Consider the following 8,983-nt stretch of genomic DNA (forward strand, 5'->3'; position numbering starts at 1 on the left):
TGCAGCAGGGGTAGAAGTAGAGGTCTCCAAGGATTTTTCAGAAATAGATCCTGTATTACGATGCAATCGTACCCTCCTCCACTGCTTCTTAACAAGCTCATTCACAGCATCAATGACATGTCGCCACTCGGTCTTTAAACCTGAATCAGTAGCTTGATCTTCCAAAAGATCATCCAACTTTTCCTGTAAATCAGCATCAGCAGCTTGTAAAAATAATTCCACTTTCTGCATCTCCAAAGCTTGCTGCTCAGTTCCATCCAACTGATCATAGCGGCTCTCAAACTCTCGCAGAAGGGCGGTAACTGAAAGTCCCTTATTAGGCATAGAAACCCATGCTAAGAAATTCCTGCGGTTCATAAGACATGTATCCTCCAAGAAATATTCATCTTTTAATGCCTTCTTAAACTCTGTCCAACCAGCATGTGTTCCTTGAATTTCTGAAATTCGGACTTCAAGCGCGCGAACCACGATCCGCAAGAAGTAGCGGCTCCAAACATCTTGAGAAACCCCAAAAAACTTCATCTTTTCTTCATACAAATGCAGGTAAGTTGAAACTTGTTGGCCGTTGAACTGCTTCATCTCCTGTTGGACAGCTTTCAAGGCATCCATGGCATCACTATCACGTTTCGTGTGAGCTTGCTATTGCATATAGGTTGTAAATGACTGAAACAGATGCTTCATGACATTGTCATCTGTCATCTCTTCTTGCGAGTCTCCCATCTTGCTGAAAATTGACACAACACTTTCACGTCGAGTTCACCAGAAATGTCATAGAGTTCGTGTAAGAGCTGCTGAACACGGAGTTCAAGTTGCAGCAAGAAAAGAGGCTAACAAGAAGAAATCGAATTTTTGATGCCAAAGTTCACTATATTGCTTGTCAAGTTTGTAGAGTTACAACAAAGAAACTGCCAATAAACAAAATTTGTTCAAGTCCTTCAACATGTAACTTTTGGCTTTACTCCAAGGCTCTTAAGCAAGCTCAAACTTTCAAGCCACTAACAAAGGTAGACAGCAGAAGGTTCACAAATAGTCTCCAAACCCATGTATAAATCAGAGCAACATCAAGGGCCACCTGTTCCTCAGCATTGCTGAACTCCCATAAACCTGGATAAAATTTTGTTCAAGTCCTTCAGCATATAACTTTTGGCCTAAGGGCATAGAAGAAGAGCTGAAAGAGAACAGAAGAGGACCAATGAAGTGGGAAGTTCCTCAAAGACTCTGGTGGGTAACCCTTCTCTAAGGCCTTCCAAATGAACACTTCAGCAAACGTTGAAATTTGAGGCCTAATGCTCATTTTCTCTTTCTTATCATCAGACTCTTCCTTCCAACTGCTTTTCATAAGGCATAATACCACTGGGCATACAATCTGAACCATTATTTGGGTCACTTTGACCAAGCATTGGATTTGTTTCTGGCTGAAGAGCCATCACATTGTTTGATCTTTGGTCTGCTTCCCAAGTTGCTTAAGATGCAGCATCTAAGACTGCCATATTTAGGAGACTTTCTGGATAAATCTGCTGTGCTAGTTGGCTGTAAAGAACGACCTGATGGCTTGACTCCAGTAGTTGCCTTTGCAGCCGCAGCTCTTTTAGGCGACATTGCTATTTTTCCTCTAGCTCGTTTGCATCCTCTATTGTTTGGAATGATTCATATAATCTCAATCTTTGTTGCAAGTTATAGTAATACACCTGAAGATCTTGCAAATGGTGGTGCAGACTCTCAAGACTAGGTGTTGGTGCACTCATGATCGAGCTTCTTGAACACACGTTTGAGTTGCTCCAAAGCTTCAACTTTCCTTTTGGCCCTCTCTTGAGGTGCTAGATTTGCAAATCTCATTATGGCATCCTCTGGAAGGCTTCTGGTCCCATTGATCCAACTCAATTTGCCAGGGGGGAAAAAAACAAGATGAGAAGGATATCGATGTCGCAGAGCGTGGCGAGCTCCTTGGTCATCTTCTCGAGGCCCGATCGGCGCTTGCTGTAGGTAACTTGTTTGCCATTCGGGGTCTCAATCCGCTTCTGTACTGCTTTTTCTTTGCATTCTCCATCGACCCAGAGGTCATCTCATTCGCATCAAGCTCTTCATCTCGATCATCTGCCGCCTTTCAGAACGCAGGAATGTACAAAGGGGAGGATGGGTGAGGGAGCGAATAGGATTCGATGAATTAAACTTCTCAGAAACCAGAGATATGCCCTGGAATGGAAAATTCCCTGTAGTTTTCCAGATTGAAAATGATTCAGGATCGAGAAGTTCCCACTAAAGGTGATGGCGTAGTCCACCGATTATAGCGGATCCAAAAACAGGGGTGAGGCGCTATGCCTCCTTTTTTACTCTAAAAAAAACCAGACGCTTTGCTTGGAAGAAGAGAGGCATGTCCAGCCCTATCCACTGAGAAAGCAGCAGTCTAGGTTGCTTTTCCTGATACCTTCTGTCAGAGACCAATTCAGGATCTATCCTTTTTCGTGGTGGTTCCGTCGGGCAAAATAATTGAACAAGTGTTTAAACTTGTGCGGGATATGACCCTTGGGAATTTCAAAATGCATTGAGTTCAAGGTCCATTCCACCATGAGAAATAGCCTCGTAGATTCCATACAATTCCATTGTATCAAAATTGAATAAGAACAAGAGCGTGCCAGGGGTAACCTGCTCCACCAGATCTCTTCTTGCAACAAGTGGCAAACCAAAAACCTTATGTCAAAAACACTCTTGCTTGGTATGGTTGTTGCACATGAAGATAACACCAGCAAACTTGGCCCAATAGCTATCGTTGTCGAAGCTTGACACGTTCTATGGGATACAGTCTTTGAGACAGCTGTAGAGATTCCTTCCATCAAAGGCAAAGGCATATGAACCCTTCTTCTCCATGGCATGTAGTGCTAATGTATCTTCTTCAAAAATGCTTTGTCCCGCATATTACGTCGGCCTTGATCACGTGTAACCTTTATCTTCATAGCTTCAATGTCGACTTCTACAAAGCTTCCTTTGATTCCACGGTTTCCTGCACTTTTCTTGGAATTCATCATTGAAATTGACAGCATAATATTACTCTTTGGCATCAGTTTTTCATATTTTTCTGACATACACACAACATGCACACAAACAGAAACACACACAAACACAAACACACAAGTGGAGTATGTTCATTGGATGCGGGTACTGAAAAGGACGGAAAGATAATGCAGCACTCAAACACAATGAAACACACGCAAAAAGATAACACAGATGCACAACAAAAATGGAGGTGTTTATGGCTTGGATGCGCAGCAGCACGACAGCGTAGTTAGATGCAGGTATAGACGTGCATTTAGCGTGCTTGCATTTTTATCATGAGTTTTTGTATTTAAGATAAGTTTTGATAGTAAGTTCTTATCATAAGTTTTTATGTATATATGATAAGGTTTGTGTATTTAAAATTGAGATCTTAGCATAATTAATATGCCTTGAAGTTTTTATGCAAACATATGAATAACAAATTTGATGTTATCATGAATTAGGTTTAATCATGTCGTCATCATCACCTAGTGGGGTGCATGTTGATGAGTCAACGAGCACATCCTCAAGTGAGGATGAAACATTACGTCTTCATAATCGAGATGCATGGCTATGACAAAAAATTAAACGCATGTGTGATCGTTGTCGAGGGTGTATTTTTCAAGCACGTCGAGTTGCAATGTCACACCTCAGTATGTATGGAGAATGGGACCGAGAAAAATCACCGGTATTCATTGTTTTTAACACTAAGATTGCTAGTCTATGTTACTCAATATATATCAACGTACATGTAACTCCCTTTTGTGGTTGAGCAGGATGCGGTGCCACATCCTCAGATGCTCCCTTCCGAGCGTCGAGAGGCTGCAAAACATCGACGCGAGGAGGCACAGTCTTCAAGAAGAGTGGAGACTGATGACCATGATAGTAGCCCTCATGAAATGCCCCATCAAGTTGTAGAGGATGAGATTTTGGACAACATGGTACACGATCTATTTTCGCAACCGGTTCAGGGAGAAGGTCACTCTACGAAGCCAGATGACCCACTATACGTAGCATCATCTACGCCATTATATGAAGGTTGTACATACTCCGTTCTTTGTGTATCCCTCGAGATACTTAACTTGCAAACAATTTATGGATGGAGTAATGTCAGTTTGAATGCGTTATTGAAGTAGGTATCAATTCAGTTTGGATTATGAATCATAATATTAATTGTTCTATTTTGAAATCAGACACAAATATATGTTGCTGGTTTTTTAACTCACTTTTAAAAATATATGTAGTTTATTATCATAAATGCTTTCAGAAGGAAATAAATTGTCAACTAAGAGAGAGCAAGCAAGACATTACTTGACATCTCTAGGAGGCCTCGATTATGTCAAGATTCATGTATGTGTCAATGATTGTGTCTTATTTCGTGGGATTCATGAGCTTGCACGAGAGTGTCCTGTTTGTGGCAAATCAAGATACGAAGTGGAGATGAAGTCAATGGATGTGCCTCGTAAGGTTTTGTGGCATTTTTCGATTGTTCCACGTATTCAACTTATGTTCAAGTGTAAGTCTATTGGAAAGCTCATGTCATGGCATGCTAGTCATCGTTCAAGTGATGGAAAATGGAGGATCCATGCAGACACACCGGCATGGCAACAGATAGACAACTTGTGGCCCATTTTCAAAGAAGAGCCAAGAAATTTGATATTTGGTTTAGGTATGGATGGAATCAATCCATTTGGCATCAAAAGCACATCATACAGTTTATGGCCAGTGGTATTGGTGAACTATAATATTCCTCCATCCATGGCAATTAAAAAGGGACATGTAATGTTGTCCCTTTTGATTCCTGGAAAGCACAAGGTAAAAAACATGGACATTTACTTAGAGCCTTTGATTGAAGAGTTAGAAATGTTATGGGAAGGTATTGAGGTGCAAGATACAAGTGCATCTACATCCTCTAGAGATTTCATGTTGAAGGCCATGTTGTTATGGACCATGCATGACTTTCCAGGATATGGAGAGTGTTCAGGTACACGTATATAACTCTATATTTGAAATTCAAGACTTGAATCAATTGCATGTTATTAATTCACTTGTTTGTTCAGGTTTAACCACATCAAGATATCATGCATGTCCTATTTGCGGTCCCTCTCTAGTTTCCTCTAGGCCGGCACGTTTAAAGAAGGTTATCTATGACAATCATCATCGATTTCTTCCTACTGACCATCCCAAATATATTCTCCCTACTAATGGAATGACTCCACAATCTCTAACCATTCGAGATTGGAAGGAGAGATGGATTAATGCCGACAGCCACCCTCCACTCGGCATGAGTCGGTAAGAAGTATATTTCTCTCAATTGACTTTAAAGTATTTAGCATGATGAATTGTGTACATAATATATTGTTTGTTTGTTAGGTTCTCTATATTTTTTCGTCTTTTGTATTGGACTGAACTCAAGATCAATCACCTATTGGACCCCATGCACATATTCAAAAATGTTGTATCTACATTATGGGATCTCTTGATAGGGGCTCGTGATTCAGTCAATGTAAGGGAGGATTTACATAACATTGGTCGCATGAGACGAGCCTGGCCACGCATTGGACCCAGAGGAAAGATTGAGCTACCCCATGCACCTTGGATATTATCAAAGAACGAGGAAAAAATAGTGAAAGAACAAATATGTAGCTTTCGAACACCCACAGGATGTATGAGATATCTCAAGGGAGCCTTCATAAAGAAAAAGAAAAGAGGTGTGGAGCAACTATCTGGTTTGAAGTCCCACGATTGGCACAAAATGATTCAAGTAAGGGTATCTCTAACCATGAATATAGTAATTAGTGGAGTAACTATGTGTAAACTTTGGGGTATGATGACTTTTTTCTCAACTAATCATTTGATCTATGAATATTATTTACATTCAGTTCGTACTTCCTACTAGCATATCCCATTGTGTATCCAAAGATATACATGATATCATTTGAAAGATGGGAGAGCTTGTGAGGTGTGTATACATTGTATTTTTTCATTATATATTGCATACATCATGTAGTGAACCTCTTTGAATTTCTACACAAAAATAAACAATTGACAAATACATACTGACAGATACGTGAGCTCGAAAGAAATTGATCCAAACACATTGCAAGATGCTCGAGTATTATTTGTTGAGGTGGTTTGTTTGGTGGAGGAAATTTTTCCTCGCTCCATTTTGACTACTCAATTACATTTACTCGTACATTTGATTGATGAGATCGCACTTTGTGGGGCAGTTCATGCAAGGTGGATGTTTTTTCTTGAGCGCTTCATAAAAACCTTGAAAGATTTTGTGAGGCAAAAAGCACGGCCTGAGGGAAGCATGGCTGAGGGTTGGTTAGTGCAATCATCCCTTGTTTATATCTCTAAATATCTTGCTGAAGTGGACTCCTCTCAACCACGACTATGGAAAGACAATGAAGACTTGAGGATGACCTCTACAATACCTCAAGGAAAAGGAATGAGTAAAGTGCTAACAAAAGAAGAACTTCGTAAGTTAAATAGTTTTTGTGTGCTCAATAGTGATGTAATGAGCAAATGGGTGACACTATATAATGAAGCAAGGGCAAGAAGAAAAAGCAAAAGACAAGCATTTTGCACCAGATATGGACGTAATGTCTCATTTCCAGATCGTCTAAATGCGCTCCCACATCATATTGATATAGATTGGTTACATGAGGAAATGGAGAGAATGGAAAAAGAGGAGGAAATTAATATATCTCAAGAAGAGTGGGAATACGCATGAGGTTGCTTATCAAAGGTGAGACGTACTATCAATTAATTTGTTTCTAGTTATATTTTATATAATAAATTGATATTTTTTATCTTAATCTTTTACTACTAGTGCACATTATTCAATGCTATTTGGTGTCAGGGTAAACATCTTCAAACTCAACGTATAGATGAAAAGAGAAATACCCAAGATTGTGGTGTCCTTGCTCACTTCGAGGATGCCAATGGTACCATGGAAGGTTATTGTGGCTTGATCCAAGATATTCTGAAGCTTGACTTTAGATGATTCTTTATATATGTACTAGATGTGAAGTGGTCTAAAGAAGTGGTAACAAATGGTGAGCATTGCACGATCAGATGTCATCCAAGTGGTTTTGTAACCATTGACTCTATAAAATTTCACCAAAACAAGAATGACGCATTAGTACTACCTCAACAATGCGAGCAGGTATATATGTAAAAGCTAATTTTTTTATATGTATACATGTGGTACATATACACAATATAATAAGTATTTAAGTTTCTTGCTTTTGTTTTTCAAATACAGGTTGTGTATCATCCAATGGTAAACAATAACCAATGGTGGTATGTCATCCCTATATCTAATCATTCAAAACCAATATATGATAATATTACAGACATAGAGATAGCAGATGACAATCCAACAATTAATGATGATGTACATGATGACACCATAATGGATGATATGTGTGATATAGTACAAGATGAACCTCGTGAGGATGTTCAAGGAAACGCAGAAGATGATAATAATGTGGTTGATGATGATGAAGTTATTGAGCAATATAGCAACACATCTATAATGGGATAGACTTATTTGTTTCGTTACCTCTTGGTAACATAGACCTAGAAGTAGATAGTTTAGCAAGGGCTGATCTCATTGAAGATGAGATGGATCATTCACTGTAACATACTTAATTCACTTAATGATTCAATGTGTATTCTTAATTCTATGGAAAATATCATACGCACATGTGCATACTCAAGAATCAATAGTCAAGTTTAAAGCTAAATTGAATTTTTCATAATAAAAAGGAAGTATTTTTTATCATCTTCAAGTAGAGAAATTACGAGATACATGCAATGCTTTCTACTAATTATATAATAAGGTTTGTGTCGCTTGCCACTAATTACTTATATCAGGCTTGTCAACTAGAGGAACTACCATTCATTAGAGAGCAATGCAAAAATAATTATTAACTCTAGTTTTTTTATTATATTAAGTCCAATTTTAGGTGATTAAATAATTACGCGTCTGCAAATGCGTCTATATTTGTGTCTATCTGTGCGGATATATAGACACAAAATTCGTGTCTATTTACACGCGCATATAGACGCAATGATAGACGCGCCCGACTTTGCGCGTCTATGCCTCGTTTTTGTTGTGGTGAAAACAACCAAAAAATCATCATCGAAACTATCAAGGAGTAAGAGATTAGGTCTACTCAAAACCACATCATCAACACCACAAACAAAAGCCTCTCCAAGGCTACTCAAAACATCACCAAATAACTCACAAGACTCAACTGATTCAACAACACCAACACCAAAATCACAACATGAGTCAGAACCTAAAACCTCAATACTCTCTTGATCATCAAACTCACAACAAATCTCAACAAACTCATTAGGTAATAAATTTGAATTCTCAACTTCATCTTGAAACCTTTTAGTTTCTAAGCCCTTCCCCTCATGTCTTCTAAAAGACTCAAAAATTCATCCTCAATTCTCTCCTCCTCTCTCTCAAAACTCACTAACTCAACTGCAACAGATGACATCTCCCTATCAGAATCACTCTCTGAACTCTCATCCTCACTATCATCTTCCTCAGAAGAGCTATCACTCCATTCCTCATTTTCTTCTTCAGAATCTTCTTCATTCACAAGTTCCTTTCTCGAAGACATGTCAAACTTCTTCGGTAATCCCCTTCGATCATAAATTGTTATTATCCCTTTTCCCTAGTCTTGAATTGCTCTTACTTTCCTAAGCCAAGGTCTACCCAATATAAGCGAAAAAGCTTCCAACCCTGCTGGCATAACATGACAATCAATTTTTATAGAGACTCCATAAACCTTCACTTCCAAATTTTGAATCATACCTAAGCACTTCACTTTAGCATGATTAGCAAGCCTGATTTGAAATTTAGACCCTTCGATGATTTGAGGTCCAAATTGCTCAACACAAGCCTGAGTAATCACACTAATTTGTG

The 8,983-nt window shown here is 38.9% G+C and overlaps 1 pseudogene; it reads right to left on the minus strand.

Moving 5' to 3' along the window:
• Positions 1 to 1,310: 1,310 nt before the first annotated feature.
• Positions 1,311 to 8,678, minus strand: LOC148032928 (agamous-like MADS-box protein AGL66; annotated as a pseudogene).
• Between the last annotated feature and the right edge of the window lie 305 nt (positions 8,679 to 8,983).

Source organism: Lygodium microphyllum, chromosome 8 (assembly GCF_053477565.2).
Source record: "Lygodium microphyllum isolate KBCC chromosome 8, Lygodium_microphyllum_v1.1.10, whole genome shotgun sequence".
NCBI classification, from domain to species: domain Eukaryota; kingdom Viridiplantae; phylum Streptophyta; class Polypodiopsida; order Schizaeales; family Lygodiaceae; genus Lygodium; species Lygodium microphyllum.